Source organism: Zonotrichia albicollis, chromosome 1 (assembly GCF_047830755.1).
Source record: "Zonotrichia albicollis isolate bZonAlb1 chromosome 1, bZonAlb1.hap1, whole genome shotgun sequence".
NCBI lineage: Eukaryota > Metazoa > Chordata > Aves > Passeriformes > Passerellidae > Zonotrichia > Zonotrichia albicollis.
Window position 1 is genome coordinate 76,476,002 of NC_133819.1, and position 16,211 is coordinate 76,492,212.

The window sequence follows — 16,211 nt, forward strand, 5'->3', positions numbered from 1 at the left end:
GTCTGTTCAGCCTGGACAAGAGGAGACTGAGGGGAGACTCCTTTGCAGTTACAACTTCCTTGTGAGGGGAAGAAGAGGGGCAGACACTGATCTCTTCACTTCATGACCAGTGACAGGACCCAAGAGAATGGTCTGAGGTTGTGTCAGGGAAGATTTAGACTGGATAGAAGAGGTTTTTTTCATCCAGAGGGTGTTTGGGAACTGGAACAGGTTCCCCAGAGAAGCTGGTCACAGCACCAACCCTGACAGAGCTCAAGAAATGTTTGCACAATGCTCTCAGGCACATGGTGTAACTCTTGGGTGCTGTGCAAGGCCAGGAGTTGGACTCAGTGATCCTTATGAGTCCCATCCAACTCAGAGTATTCTATGATTATGTGATTCTGCTGCAAGAGTCGGAAGAAACACTAGTGTGGATAATGACAGACATGAAAAGAACGTAGCCTTGTTTTCTTTTTTTTTACCCTATAGAAATGTTTTTATTCCCCTCAACTGAAAATATTTGATCAAGGCAGATACAATTTCAGAACTTAAATTTCAGGTGTAGAAGATTTGTGCTAATTTTTATAGATGTTGCAAATTCAGATTGGTTTTGAGATGATGTCTGGCCCCAGACATGCATTTTTTTACATGTAACAGATTATGATTATCTTCAAAGCAATTAATTGGTAATCTTTCAGCCCTAGCCATTAAACATATTACTCAGTCTGACAGGCAGGCAACTATATAGATACATAATTCTCTCTAGATGAATGTTTTCAAATGTGTAAATTTTGACAGAAGCTGGAAGAATAATCTATATGTATCACATCCTCTGGCCAAATCCAACAATGAAGTGGACTGTTAAAAACTCCACTGGGAGCACTGGGTGGTAGGACCTTCAAACACTGGGATGCACATGTAGCAAAGGCTACTTGGTTAGTCAGCCCTAGAGAATCTGCCATTTGGGCTGGCCCTGCCCAACTAAAACTGAGAGGGACAAAGTTCCTCTAATACATACTAAAATATAGGCTGGGGAAAACAGTCTGGGTTATTCCTGCCTAAAACAAAGGCAAATCCATCTGTGAGATCCCTTTTGCTCAAGGGCCTGGGTGCACTTGGTGAATAGTGCAGGAGTCCTGTGTGTACATCTAAGGAATTTGATTCTGGGTAAGAAGAGACAATTAATTAAGCTGTACATTTTTAATTGCTATATAGCATTGTATATCATTACTTCCATGGTGACTATATGCCATATTAAGAGTATTATAGTAAAAATAATCCATATTAATGAAAAACAAATTGTGATGGAGCTGGACAAGTGCAACAGTGGTGAAATCAGAGCTGACTATATCTTGCAACAATCCAACATCACAGGCTATCTTTCCTGCCCTGAAATTTTATGTCTCATGAAGCCCAAAGTCATGGACTAAATGAACTCAATAGACTTTAGCAGCATAATGCAAAGACTAAGGGAACTGTATTGTTTGTATATGTGAAAAGAATGGAAAGGTGATGATCATTAACTAGGATATACAGAAGGAATGGGATGTGGGCATGATGTAAATGGTATAGAATAAGGGATAGATACTTTTCTGATTTCAACTGGGATAATTATTTTAATTCCTAGCAGCTGGTACAGTGTTGTGTTTTGGAAAATCAGTTATACATTAGTAGGAGAATAATGTTGCTAAATTGTGTTTACACTATGTAGACACCACTTTACTTTTTCTTTTTGCATTCAGCTGGAAAAACAAATATTTCAAACTTTTAAAAAACTTGTCCAAATTTTAAACTTTCATCTTTAACATTAATTTACACCTCTTCAAAATGTTCTAACATAAAATACTTAAATCAAAATACCATCCTGGTCTTGTAAATATTAATAAATGAAAATTTTATGAAAAAAATAAAAATATCACATTTAAATTAAATTAATTAAGCATTTAAAAAACATCAACTTTTCCCTATGAAAATTTAATTTTCATAAGGAGATACATCCTTGTGAATATTAATGTACAACTCATCAACTGCTGCATTGAGTAGTTTTAAAATGTACATGATGTTCTATATTACAGCCTTCTGTTCAGTTTGTGATCAAATACCAAACTCATGTCCTAGAATGAGTTACAAGAGAGATTATAAAGAATTAATAATATGATTAAAATACTGGCATTTTGAAAACACTAGAAAATTTATGGTTTCTAATGCCATTTTTCTCTGTCAGATACAGGGGCTAATTTTAAATTATTTTTCTCCATTGTGTTTGCCATGGATACACTACCAATGATGAAAATGAAAATTCATCTCTAATAAATTCTGTTGAAGTCTATATAATAAAGGAACATAGAAAAGTACATAGGAATCTACTTTCAGAGATAAACACATTTGATTTTTGACAATCACAGGAAAACAATGATATGTGAAATAACTTCAATTTTTTAGTAAAAAATTGCTGCTTTCTAGAAAAAGAATAGTAGTACAGGTCAGCAGTCAGTGCTGCAATGTAAAGAAGAAATTAGATCTTCTTCCTTCCACTGTTCTACTGAGTTGTTCTTATTTGATCAATGGGAGGAATATGAATTGGCAGTAGGAACATAGACATTCCTTATTGTCTCAATTTTGGGGTAGCAGGGTTGAAACACAATGCCAGATGCAATGGTACAGTTTTTGTATTTGCTTGCTATGCACAAAGCCGAGAATTTTATCACACATGTAAGCATGCAGCAGCTGCTCATGTAAATGATCACATTTCTATATAAAACAATTCAAAAAAGACAGTGGAAAAGAGCCCTAAATTGATATATGGTTTGCATGGTAACTCCCTGTCTTATTGCATAGTGCAGCAATGATCAAAATGTTTGTGTTCCTTTTGCACAGGAAGGAAGAATGACAAGGTGAAGGAAAGGCTGTTTTCTTCTAGTTTCAATATGCTATTTTAAATGTGGGATTATCTTATCTTTTACTATTTTAGCTGTCTGATCAAACAGCAGTATTACACATGTGCAGATAAAGGAGCCTCATCCCAACTCTTCATCATGTTCCCTGGTCAATTTCCTCCTTTTCCTCATGACAACTCTCCTGTTTCTGCGCTTTTGTCATGCTTTTTATCTATTTGTTGGAGAGCATTTTTTTGTGCAGCTTATCCAAATATCATGTTATATAAAGGAATGTAGGGTATGTCTGGTTTAGAAATCATTACCTATCATTTTCTGTTCCCTACTGAACTGTTTGCACTAGCTCTTTGCACAAAGTTCCCATGTTCAAGGTTGCTGTATTGATTTTCAAAGCACTACATACTTTGAATCTTGACTGTTTGAAAGATCCTTGCTCCCTCTCCTGCAATTTCTTTGCTCCATTGAAAACCAGAAGGTAAGGGCAAGCATTTTCTGTCATCTGGGGAAAACAGAGTTCTCATGAGAATTAGGCTAAAATTTCAGAACCCAGCACAAAGAGCTGCCTTAACCTAGTCTATCTTCAAAACAAAATGTGAAGCCTGAGTCTTTCATTTCAGATGCAACCTCATCTTTACACTTTGATTATCACTGTATACTGTGTCCAGGGTCTTCTTCCTAGTTTAGAAGTGTGGGTTTTGAAAGTGGGAGGGTTTTGTTGAGTTTTCTTTTTCTTTGTTTGGGGATTTTTGTTTGGTTGGTTTTGCTTTTTTGAAGGAGAGCTAGACAATTATGAAATCTGGGCTACTCTCATAATAATAATAATAATAATATTGGAAGCAGTGCTTTTTGGAAGCTGAAAATTCAATAAAAGTTTTATGGGGAACCTTTCTAAAATGCAGTATTTGAGGTGTAAAGTAGTCAAGTGCACAAATCAACTTCTCTGGGGAAAGCTGCATGCCTAAATCAATGACAGGATTCCATAGACACATGATACAAGTAGATTTTTCCTCTGGATAGACATACTCTTTCAGGTTTTCTTAAGCATTGCAGTTCTGAATTCCATTTAAACTTCTTGATCAAATCTGCTGACTGGTGATCAGAACACTGTGAAGAACAGAAATACAAGGAAAGTTGACAGTAGGGAAAAGCTATGTGAAATTTAAGATTAATTACATAACTTCATTTCATGTAGTATAATACATAGTCTCTGCAAACTGGTCAATTTTCTGTGTAAGTTATAATCAGATTGGGAAAAAGGTTCAGCTAAAATGAGGTCATTAGGTAGTCCTGTAACTATTTCAATATCATGCAGACTATTTAATGCAGTAGATATATTTCATCCCTAGACAATTCTTAAGTGAATTTTTCATGGATATATTCCCATAATCATAGACTTAACAAGCGTACCAAAATTGAAGAGTCAAGAATATAGCAACTTTCATAAGGGGATTAGAGATTTCAGAAAAGCTTTTTGTTATAGATAACACCATTGGTTTTTTCCTATTCAAATTCTGCTGCATTTGCCTAAAGTGAAACTGTCAGATGTTAAAGCAATTATTTTCTCTTATTCAGCAACATTTGCAGTCCAAAGGCTATGAAGAAAAAGAAAGCGATGGGGGAAAATGACAGAAAATCAAAATGCAGAATGTAAGAAAACAGCTGGTATTACTAGTGGGAAGGTGTTAGTCTTCCACAAGAGATGAAGTCTCAGAGGATGAAGTGTAGAGAGGAAATTCACATACTGTTTAAATCAGTGTGAAGATCTTGTCATACACTCTTTTAAAAATCTTATCATAATGTTGTCCACATTCTACTTCTGGGACTTCAGTTCACCAGTCATTCATTTAAAACATCCTTAATCAGCTTTTCTTAGCGTGATATGTTCAATACTACCTATCTTCAACCGTTCCTCACATTTTTTCCTGATTCAGTAGTTGTTTTGGTATGTTTAAATTTCTTTTCATAGAGTCATAAAATTGTAGAATGGCTGGGATTGGAAGAGACCTTAATGTTCATCTAGTTCCAACCTTCCTGCCATGAGCAGGGAACTTCCATTAGACAAGGTTGGTCAAAACCCCACCCAATCTATGCTTAAACACTCCCAGGCATAGGGCATCCACAACTTCTCTGCACAAACTATTCCAGTGCCTCACCACTCACAGTAAAGAATTGTATTCCAATATCTAATCTAATCTAATCCTGCTCTCTTTCAGTGCGAAGCCATTCCCCTTTGTCACTGTCCTGTCACTACATGTTCTTGTAAGTAATCTCTCTCCATATTTCTTGCAGGCTTTCTTCAGGTGCTGGAAGACCACTGTAAGACCAGCACAAGGCATTGTCTTCCTTTAAATCCATTGCTCTGATTTGGAACAGATTTGGGAGGGATACAAGCATCATAAAGTCACCCCAGGACATCCATATAATTAATAAGCTTTGCTTTCCTCAAATAAAAGATACCCTCTAAAGAAAGATGTGTGGAGGTAACTGTCACTTTATGAATTCACCAGTTGAAAGATTATATTCTTCTGTTCAAAGAAGCAAAAGCCTTAATTTGAAGATTTAATGACTCTGACATGATAATTGCTCTACACACAATACTTGATTGAGCTACATGTAGGTCAGAGGAAATCTCAAAACTTCAAACACTTATACTAGTACTAATTTCTGTTCCATGTTATGCATTTATATCAGGTTGCACATATACAATTCTAGCTGCATAGTAGGACAATTTAATCTTCTCTGTCATGAAAGCTTTATTTCCCCTTTCCTCATTTAAACAGCGCACTACTAAAATTTTGTTACTGTGATGTAGGAGTCGCAATTGCTGTTCAAGATGACAATCAGGTCAATATCTCCATGGAAATTTGAGATAATGGAGTCTCTTCATAGCAGTACAATTATGTGAGTCAATAGATTTAATAGTCAAACTGCTAGTCCATTGAGACAGCATGCTTTTCATTGGCTTTTCTCCCCACCCCGAACATGGCAAGAGATTTACAGCTAGATGCATATTTCAACTAATTAGTTTCTTTGCAGAACCATTAGCACATGAAGGAATACATAAAGTGCTATCCAAGAAAAGTTCTTAGAAGCAATGGACCAAAATTCACAAGTAACAGTTTATTTAGTATTTTAAATAACTCAAGAACTTCTCCTCTCAGATAACAAAAACAAAACTTCCCAAAACTTTACTTTCTTATCTTTGAGAGACTTAAGAAAATGTATTGTGATAAAACTATTGACTAGTTATGGAGGATTGGAAATCACATGCAAGAGAGAATATTAAACTGACTAGGAGTTTTCTTTCTGTCATATACAGAACTCCAAGCTACAGTTTTAGATTACATGCAAGAAAGAAAAACAAAGAAACAAACAAAAACAACTTAAAAAGATAAACAGTGACATAATCAGGATTATTCGGAAGAACATAATCACCCACTGGAACTGCTACAGCTTCAAGTGGGTAATACACAGTCATATTGGTTATGGGAGAGGAAAAGGTATTTTAGCAGAAGAAATAGAATTCAATTATAAAGATGGATCTAACTAACAGTATTTTACCAGCCCAAGCTAAGGAGCATTACCAGTCTTTACAGATAGGCAATGACTGTGATACTGGTTCGAGTTTTGCCTTTTTTTTTCCCTTTTATATGTTTTCTATATTCTTCACAGATATATTTGTAGCTGTGTAGCCTATTGTATCAGTTGCTAGTTTTCCCAGTGTTTTTCCATGGCCTTTCCCTAGGCAGAAAGACAAAAATTCCAGATCTCCAAGCCCCAGGGTATACAAGGCTCCAGTGCTATCTTGATTCTTCCTGGGAGCCAAGGCCAAGAACAACTCTTCATGATACATTTCATGGACAAAATGCAGCTAGAGCTGAGGGGAGCCTCCAGAGAAGGAGCTACACCTGGGGAGGAATTGCATCACCACTTGTGTTCCTAATTGCACAAATGAGCATAATTTTTATTAATTATGCTAATTCCCTAAAACTTATAAATGTGTACTCATCCCTGTAAGGGTGGGCTTTTGTGGACATTTTTCAATAACTGCCCCTGAAGGTCTTAATTAAAGATCCATTTTTATATTACCTCCTTACTAAAATTATCTAGAGTTTCATTTCCAGGTTGGGAAAAAGGCAACTAGTACTACTAAAAGAAGTGGTTAGTTAGGAGTTTTCAAGGACCTGAAATGCAGATATATCTGTATTGATCAAGATAGATACTGAGTTCTCCAAATCTAACCTGCATTAGTGTCTAAAATGTAGCAATTGTAGTAAACCCAAATTTAAAATTCCAGAATTAATCCCTTCTTTTCAAAGGGGGAGGGAAAAGGAAATAATCACAAGTTGTCCTCCTGCAACTGAGTCAAACTCTCCTCCAGAGAAATTATCATTGGTGATGGTGCACAAAGTGATAAAATGTAGTCTTCGCAATTTTTCTATTGCTATTTCCCACATTATTTACTTTATGTTTCCTATGTACCAAGACAAGCACACTTAATTTTTTATTCTTCCAAAACCTAAGCATTCTGTAATTGGGAAAAAAACAAGCACCATTTACGTCATGCATTCTCTTGTCACACTACGATCATTAATTTTCTTCTTTCAAATAAAGTTTGGAAGCTGTGTTTATCCTGCTCAGTTGACATTATTAGTGCAAGCAAAATAATTTTATATAATCATTCTTCACATTTTTAATTCCTTTTTGAAATACAGTGTAATAATATGCTTCATTAGTGTCTTTCCTCTGTCAAGTTTGGCACCTGATTTTTCAGTCCTGGGGTAAAAAGAGAAAAAAAACAACCATGGTGGTGGAGAACAAGTAGGATAAAATTAGGTTGAATGAAGAGAAGAAAAATGAGGCCAAAAGAGACCTGTCCAATGATACACTTGAATTACTTTATGATACATTTCTGAATATCATAGCAAGATTTCAAATACCAAGTTAGCACAGAGTCAAAATGTGTATCTAATACATGAAGATCTACTGCAGCTACTGCTGTCTGAGTCAGTTTTGTAAGCCAAGCCATGTTATTCCAAAAGGAAAAAGAATGTCTGTTCAGGTGGAGTATTTTTATCATTACATACCTGCATCTGCTCAGGCTGTTGGAGGTAATTTGGTCACCTGCTGGAAGCAAACACCATGGGTAAACAATATTTTTTAATAATCATTTACTGGAAATTTGGCATGGGAAGTTTTGATTTGTTACTACTGTTTCACATATTTGTTTTTCTTGTGGTAAATAGACATATTTCCCAGATCCAAACCATGCCATTCTCACAACATCCCAGTAAATATTTTATACAAAGAGAATATTGTCATCAAAATTAAATATATGGGTAACTTGAGGACAGGGTGGCATGCACATGTATGCATATAGAAATGCATATATGTTTTATAACATAAATGGCAATCTAGGGGGAAAATATGGAAAAAATTTATATAAGATCCAGATTTGCAGTAATATGAAAAGATAACATATCTAGGAATTTCTCTCATTATGGTGAATTAAATGTACTCAATCCTGTTATGAGCAGATTGGTACTTCTTACAGCGATAAATTAACCTTCAAAACATTATAATTTTACATGACATCAACTCTAAATGAAGAAAACTTTACTCAAACATGTCTGTCCCTGAAAGATATGTGAGATATTGTAAGATAAGGGTTTCCTTTGGTAGCGATGTTCCACATCTCACTTAAAGGGGGGTGGCTCACTATTGCCAATAACATGAACATTTTTTGTTTGTTTGTTTATATTATTCTTAGTTTATTATTTCAAGATAAAAGTTTGAACCTAAATGTAAAACCAGGTGGTCCTTCCCTCTGTGTTAGAAAAAAACCCCATGGAATCCTTAAATGCAGGTGAAATGACTTAGGCAGCAAAATCTGGCAATATTAGCCAGAACACATCATTCAACTTGTAAGTTTCATACAAGCTAAACTATATGATTATGAACCTATCCCCAAAACTGAAATGCATTTTAGAATTAACTTCAGAATAATTTCTGAATTCAGCATGGACAAATAAAGATAAGGAAAGCATAAAATATAGTTTAGTAGGAAAAAAAATCCTACCATTTACCTTGAGAGTCTGATTAAGCAAAATGGATTCTCAGTCATTAAACTCGGGAAGGTTTCAACAGAGAGTGTGCAGGAGCTGATCTGTTGAATATCTGAAACGTCTGTGCCATCTGTATACCATGCAGAAAAAAATAGATGGTGCAGCATGAATACCTTAAAAGCAAAATTTATTTGTTATATAAATGGTGATAAAATTTGAATTGAATTTTCTTCAGCTTAGAGCTAGACTTAGATATTTTTTCATATGAAATCTTTTGGTTCACTAGAATTATTTTGGTTTTATTTTATGTTACTACAGCTTGTATACTCACAGAAAATGCAGATGAGACAGTTCAGTTGCCAGGACTTTTCATTAGAAAAAGTAAGCTGTGGATAAGGATGCCTGCATCCAACATAATGCTAGCAGACACCATGTAATTGTACAAACAACTAAAATGTAATATTTGTGCCACATGAAAATTGTTGTTGGATAAACAAAAATCTTTCCCAGTAAAGTTATTAATGTTTTTTGCTTTGTTTTGGGGTTGATAGGTAGTGGGAAAGGGAGTAATGTTCTAAAAATTCTACTGCTTCCTATTTGAATATAATTTATTCTTTTTAAGGCATTTCAAAATTACACTAATTTATCATGATCAGAAGTCAGCCCTGCATGTATATTATTGCAGAAAACTTGCAATTCCATATCTGTCTGGAGAAAATGTCCTTGAATAATTAAAGATCTGAACTCTTTGATTGGAGAAAACAATGTCACAAAGGGAAGAGAAAAAGAAGAGGATTTTCTGAAACAAAGAAAAAATACTAGTTGGCAAAGGAGAATGTAAGGCAAGTCAGAATCTTAAACTCCAAAAATATTCAAAGACATCGCTTTGGGATTTGAATAGTTTATTTTGCTAAATAAAAACCATCCTTTTTCTAGATGTCTTGGGATTTGTTCCTGACATTACAGTCTTGAGGTTTCAGCATGTTTGATTTGGCCATATATAATCAAAAATCATATTATACAAATCCCAATGCATAACCTGACTTCTTAGTTTAAAGGAACCATTGTCATTGCCTGAATAATAAGTAATAGCTCATAAAGCCAAATTTCTGGGTTTTGTTTTTCCTCCCTTATCAGAGAAATGCAATCTGAACATCTATCAGAACTAATTGCAACACACTCATATTATTAGCTGTAAGATCAGCTGCAAGCCTTAAGCAATACAATTCTACTCAACTAGCCATTAGCTTTTGTTTTTTATTGTTGTTTTAAATAATCAAGATTAGCTGGCAGCAGACACTGTCACTGACAACTGTTGAAAAGAAATCAAATTACAAAAGATTCTTTAACTAATGAATTAATTCAAACTGATTTTGATGTAATACTGCCATGAGATCTGCCAGCCTGCAGAATGACTGTAAATTATAGATGCCATGGACACAAAACCAATAAATAAATCACACTAGAAAATCAAACTGGGGTAAGTTTGCAATAACAAATTGGGTCTTGGGAAAGAAATAGTGAGAACTTTGCCAAATCTATTTTTGTGGAATATCTTAAAAGCACATAACTATATGAAAATCTTAGAAAAGAAAATAATCCACAGACTGCTATGATTAGAAGGAATTGTTGCTGATGATAGGATAAAAAAAATCATTTTACTGAAGTAACTCTCATTCTTGCAGATGCAGCAATAGTGGATAATGTTGTAGGTTTACATATATTGTGCATGCATGAACTCTCCAGGTCCCAGGTTTGTTTCTGTATCTTTTGAACCTTCATGTTTCTTTTTAGCTGAGAGCACACAAGCCCTACCATGAACAGAAAGATGTGGTGAATTCTGAAGGCAGGGGTAACAGGAAAGATGCCTAAGGCAGAGATCACTTTGATCACAGTTTACAGCTTCCTTCTGTCACACAAAAAATTTGAAGAAAGCCCAAACATTAATTATATGTTGATCTCTGCAGAATTAAGGTGTATGTGATTTTCTGGATATGGAATTTTCACATTTTTTAGGGATTGGAGTTTTCATCCTTATTCAATGAAATCTATATGGCAGTTCTACTGTAACTGTACAAAGATCACCCAAAGATCATTTTTTTCTTACTGAACCAATAACAAACAAAAGAATGAGTTTTGCATAATATGTTGAATGAGAATAAGCAAAAGAATTGCTGGAGTTAGATATCACTTTAATATCAAATAAGGAAGGCAAAGGGCAAAAGTAGGTCAGGGAATATCAAGGAACAAAGAGCCAAACATTGGCTGAGTACTGAAACTTCCATTACCTTTGTTCCCTTTTGTTGCTACAACTGTAGCAGGGATGGGATTTATTTTATGCTCTTGTGAAAGCAGTATGGGCATAGGTATTTCCAATATAGTCACAATTTGGATTTTATGGGTGAGGTGTGACTCTGTCAAAGAAGACATACTTAAAGATTTGTAATAGATATATCAACAAATAAATTATTACATTTATTAGTGAAATATATATACTACTCAGTTGGAAAATTTAGGAAGAAGTTAATTTTTTTTTCTTCCTCAGTAAAAAATGAAAATCACTAATACTGAGGCAATAGGCAAAGAACTGGACATGAATTCCCCATTAAATACATCAGCAAATAAAAATAGATTGTTATACTTTACTTCACACAAATATAATTTACTGTTTTGTTGTCCACTAAAAGAGAGATCTTCACAGAATATACACACATTCAGAGATCTACAAAGTACCTGGAGATCTGGCCACTTTTGCTTTGGACTATACTTTTCAGTTTTGTCATTTCAATCTTTGAATATTCTGCTATTTTCTTAATTTATTCTGCACCTTATTCTTCACTAAAGAGAGGCTACTTTTTCCCCATACATTTAACGTCTCCCAGAAAGCCTTTGGCACTTGTAAAATCTCCATATAACTGCAAATTGTCATTGAATATTGGCACATTTATCTATGAATAGTTACTTAGCAAGGAATTTGGAGATGAAGAATACATCCTTATGACCACATCGATTAATGAAAATTTAGTGAAGCAAGTGTCATTTGCATTTGGACAAATATTACCTTTCCTGCACTGTTTGATCAGTCCTCCTAACTAGGTGTCAAGCAGCTCATTTTCCTGGACTGACTTTAGGTTAAAGGCATTCTTTCATCCACTCATACAAAATGATGTCTGTAATCTTTACCTCTGCTTTCTTAATTATATGAAGTAAACATTTGGCTAGAGGGAAAAAAAAAACATAGCAGCTGAGCCTATACTGAAAGCCATATTTTACAGACTCCACCAATCAGTGGAATGTATTAACATGGATTCTTATAATAGGCAACACCTCACAAAAGGAATTATGAATGCTTGATCAAATGACATTGCTAAGAGCATTTTCAAAAGACACACTCATATGCTTATCCATTAAAGGTATATATACAATAATCTGAGAAAAAAAGGCACAGCTGGCAGTTATTATTTTGTAGATTTATGCTGTTAGCAAAGCATTTTTAAAGAGTTAACTAGCTGACAGCTTTTACATCAAAACTTATATTAGGTCTTTTTTTTTATTACAAATGCAAAAAATAACCTTTAGTTTCTTGTTTGCATAATTTTTGTGAACATACTCAGATTTATCACATAAACAGTCTTGATATACAGGGTTCCATTTTTGTATGACATTTCTAGAAATCAGATCTAATTTCATATATACTACCTCAGGCTATCTACGTCCATTTCTTTATACACAAACGAAAACTCTTTATGCTTTTTTTCTGTTCAAGGGTATACACATATTTTCCTGAAATGTAATTTTATTTCCCCCTAAGACAGGTGAGTACAGAACAGTAAGTAGTTCCTTACTGTTCCCCCTTAATAAATTCCCCCTTAATAAATTTTATTTGTGCCACTACAACTATAATAGCCCAGATTGGAACTAAACTTCAAATCCAGTATTATTCACTGAGGAGAAGCATTTTATCTGAAACAAAATCACAGATTTACAAAAAAGTAAATCTGTGCTTTACCTTTGGTCTATATTAAAAAAAAAAAACAACAGAATTTTACAAAATTAGCATCAGGTTAGAATTACACTTCAACTTCAAATGAATCTTTTCTCAATTGTTTTAATGGTCATTCAGAATGTTCTGTTTATGATGAACCTAAAAACTCTTAGTTTTATTCTCAGGACTCCAGGAAATAACTTTAATTAAAGACTTCGACACCAAAATCCCTCCAAATGAAGATGCCTCAGAGTAAGTATAATTACATATCTTTGTTGAATTGCAAAATAACAGTATTTAAAATTTAATCTCAGTGTGCCCTGGTGTAAGATGTCTTCCTTTTTAGATCCATCCATGATAAAATGGCTCCACTCTCTATGCTTTTCTGCAAATGTCTCAGTGTGCCTAAAGTGTTTAAATTTTATGTATTCTTCATAAAAATTATGAAGAATACATATATTTTTTTTTTTTGTAGCTATGTACACAGTTCAGTGCCTACATATAACTTCTAGTGCTTTTCCAGCTTTTTTCCCCATAGTGAATAGACACATATTGCTGCATTCCTAAAATTTAGTTTAATCTTGTTAGTTCACCAAGGACTTTTTATTCTGTAGCTTGTAATCATAGACATAATAAAGGTAAGGTAAGAGATTGAGTGGAGAGCTCCAATAGGCCAGAAGCCAGGGGGGAAATTATTTAACCAACTGTTCCTCTTACTGGACAATATCGGCTACATATTCTAATTGCCCGATCTTTTAAAATTTGGCATCTTATTTGGGGTGTGATTTTTGCCATATTGTGTATCTGAAGGCTTTCAAATAAAGGTTTGCTTTTATATTATCATTCTAACAATGTCTGGAAAATTTGCGTTCTGTTTTCATTTCCAGGCGTCATCCACTTGTACTTACACTATGGTGTCGCAGCTTACCAAGTCGCTTACCTTCCGTGGAGCATTTCCTTTCCCTGGAAACAGCCCATTAATCCCCATTTGTGCCCTCTCCTGAGTTTCCAGGCTGAGCTAGAAGACAGCAGTTGGGTCAGGGCAGCAGGAAATCTGTCTTCCACCTATGTCCAGATGTTGTGCCCCTTAAAAAAAAACCAGCAGAAAACGCCCTGGGAGAATTAAATAAACAAATACAACCCCAGACACACTTACAAGACCTTCATGCAAGTTTGTGTTAGGCCTTTGCACCACTAGTTAGACAGTTTAATTAGCTTTATTTCATAATCTTAATATTCAGCAAGGGTATCCCGAGTAGCTGTTTTACAGAAGGATGCAGACTTCAGTGAAAATCATTGCTAACTAATACAGAGTAATATCAATTATCTCACTGAGTTAAAATCTCTATCAAATATCCTGCAGAGAGCAGCCAAAAGGTTTCTTCTTTTCAAATATCTATGAAGTTAATCAATATAATATGCATTTTAATGCAATCTGTTGACTTAGTTTTTTTTCTTTCTCCTAATTCTTGCATATTAGTTTAAACATCTGTGTCTCAGTTATTCCCTCTGTCCCAATATTTATAGTTGTGCGTAAAAACAGATTTATATCTAATGATCTTATGATATCCCACATCATATCCTAGGTCAAATGTGATATTCCTCATCCCTATCACAGCAAATAAGGATCAATAAAAGAAGGCAATACCAGATTATGAAAAAAGCCTGTCCTTCCACAAAGACATTATGTTCAAAGTCAAGACAATCACATTAAATGCATCGTAGAAAATGGAATGAAGACCTCAAGACAGGTAAAATGCATTTCTTTCTCATTGGGGAGATGGGGCTAATGCTGGTTATATTCACAATAAATTTTTAGACCTTTTAAATAGAATAGTTAATATATTGAAAGATGTAATATTGTCAATATATATTGGGGATTTGGAACAAAGCTTCATATTTTAGGAAAGCAATAAAGAGAAGATTGCCACTGTTATTCATGGATATGCTTACATTAAGTGGTGCTGGGCTGTCATGTGAGAATTGAGTCACAGATTCTTCACATTTTCAGCTTTTTATTGAAAAATCACCAAACAGTCCTGCTTTGTCATCAGAAAAATAGAAAAGAAAGCAAAACTTCTTCAAATATCTTCCTATGAATTGTGACTAAACCCAAGGCAGGTGTTCCCACATGTACACAGGGAGATACCAGGGAGTTCTGGGGCAGCTGTGAGCACCCTCGGGCCGCTTTTCCTCCCTGATAATACTCTTCAGCCAGAACTGCCTATGAATTTCCTTTGCCACAGGAATTTTCTCAAACTAGCTTTCTTTAAATAAATATAATTCTGTAAAATTCTCTCTTTAATTTCTAAGAATCATTACATTTGTTCACTGTAATAATGATGAAGCCATATCCCTGAAATGCCTCTGTCTTGTTAGTTCAAGATATGAGAATAGGTAACAACAATAATCCCAAAATATACAAGGCCTTAAAAGAAAGAAAACTCAGGCCATTTACAAAACCTTATACTGTACCCATCCAATAACAGTCATATAGAAATTTCAGCAGTAGTAATTCACTATGTAGTCATTAAATGGATTTTTTTGCCTTCTCTATTCCAAGGGAGTCATAAAATTTGCTTATCAATGTATTCTATCTGATTGTTCAAGATATGAACTTTTAGGACAAAGTATCCTGTATATAATTAGAACCCATAGGAATATGCTTATTTTAATTGCTATAGCCTTAGTACTAAAAATAAGTCCAGAGCAAATTTTAAAAAGGTTTCCTCTAATTTTAGTTTAATTGTGCTTTCAGAACTGGCATAGTTCACTCATAGGTATCTGCAGATTTACTTCATTTTATTTATGTAGGCTAGAAATATTATTTTCTGTGTTCATGAAGGCATAGTTTCTACTTGTAAGACATATATCATATACTTGGAAATTGAACAATTCAGATTTCTGAATTGTGTTCTTAGTTCTGAGGTGGACCCTGAAAGGTTTAACAAGATAGTCAAATAGGCAAAATACAAAACAAGGAAACAGTTATTTGACTGTTGTTTGATACTGATGCATTTATAGGTCACCTGGAAGGTTCTGTATCTGCATTATGTGTGTCTGAGAAATGCTATGTAGGAGTTATTAGTGGTACAGAAACTGTATGGGAATAGTACTGGAAGCAACAGCTACATAGTGGAATCTGTATAGCACATGTAGCAGTGTGTTTCTGTAGGTATTTAACCACTGAGCAAGGCTCAGAGAAATATTCAAAGACAATCCTGGCTGACAAAGTATTCCCTCTTTCTCTCCCTTGAAAACCAGCTGCTGTCATTCAGAGAAGTATCA

At 34.6% G+C, this 16,211-nt stretch overlaps 2 long non-coding RNA genes across 3 annotated transcripts in view; one reads left to right on the forward strand and one right to left on the reverse strand.

Moving 5' to 3' along the window:
* Positions 1 to 2,437: 2,437 nt before the first annotated feature.
* Positions 2,438 to 14,003, reverse strand: LOC141729704 (uncharacterized). Its single transcript, XR_012581146.1, has 4 exons — positions 13,864 to 14,003; positions 8,960 to 9,068; positions 7,961 to 7,997; positions 2,438 to 3,977 (listed from the first exon to the last, which is right to left on the reverse strand). It is a non-coding gene; the product is annotated as an uncharacterized LOC141729704 (long non-coding RNA).
* LOC141729703 (uncharacterized) overlaps positions 3,211 to 16,211 on the forward strand; it is a 31,500-nt gene continuing 18,499 nt past the window's right edge. Inside the window, exons 1-5 of one of the 2 annotated variants that reach the window (XR_012581145.1) lie at positions 3,211 to 3,348; positions 4,446 to 4,520; positions 5,163 to 5,353; positions 13,109 to 13,175; positions 14,510 to 14,674. This is a non-coding gene — a long non-coding RNA (uncharacterized LOC141729703). The remainder of the gene's footprint in view (positions 3,349 to 4,445; positions 4,521 to 5,162; positions 5,354 to 13,108; positions 13,176 to 14,509; positions 14,675 to 16,211) is intronic. The other variant, XR_012581144.1, reaches the window with a different exon arrangement.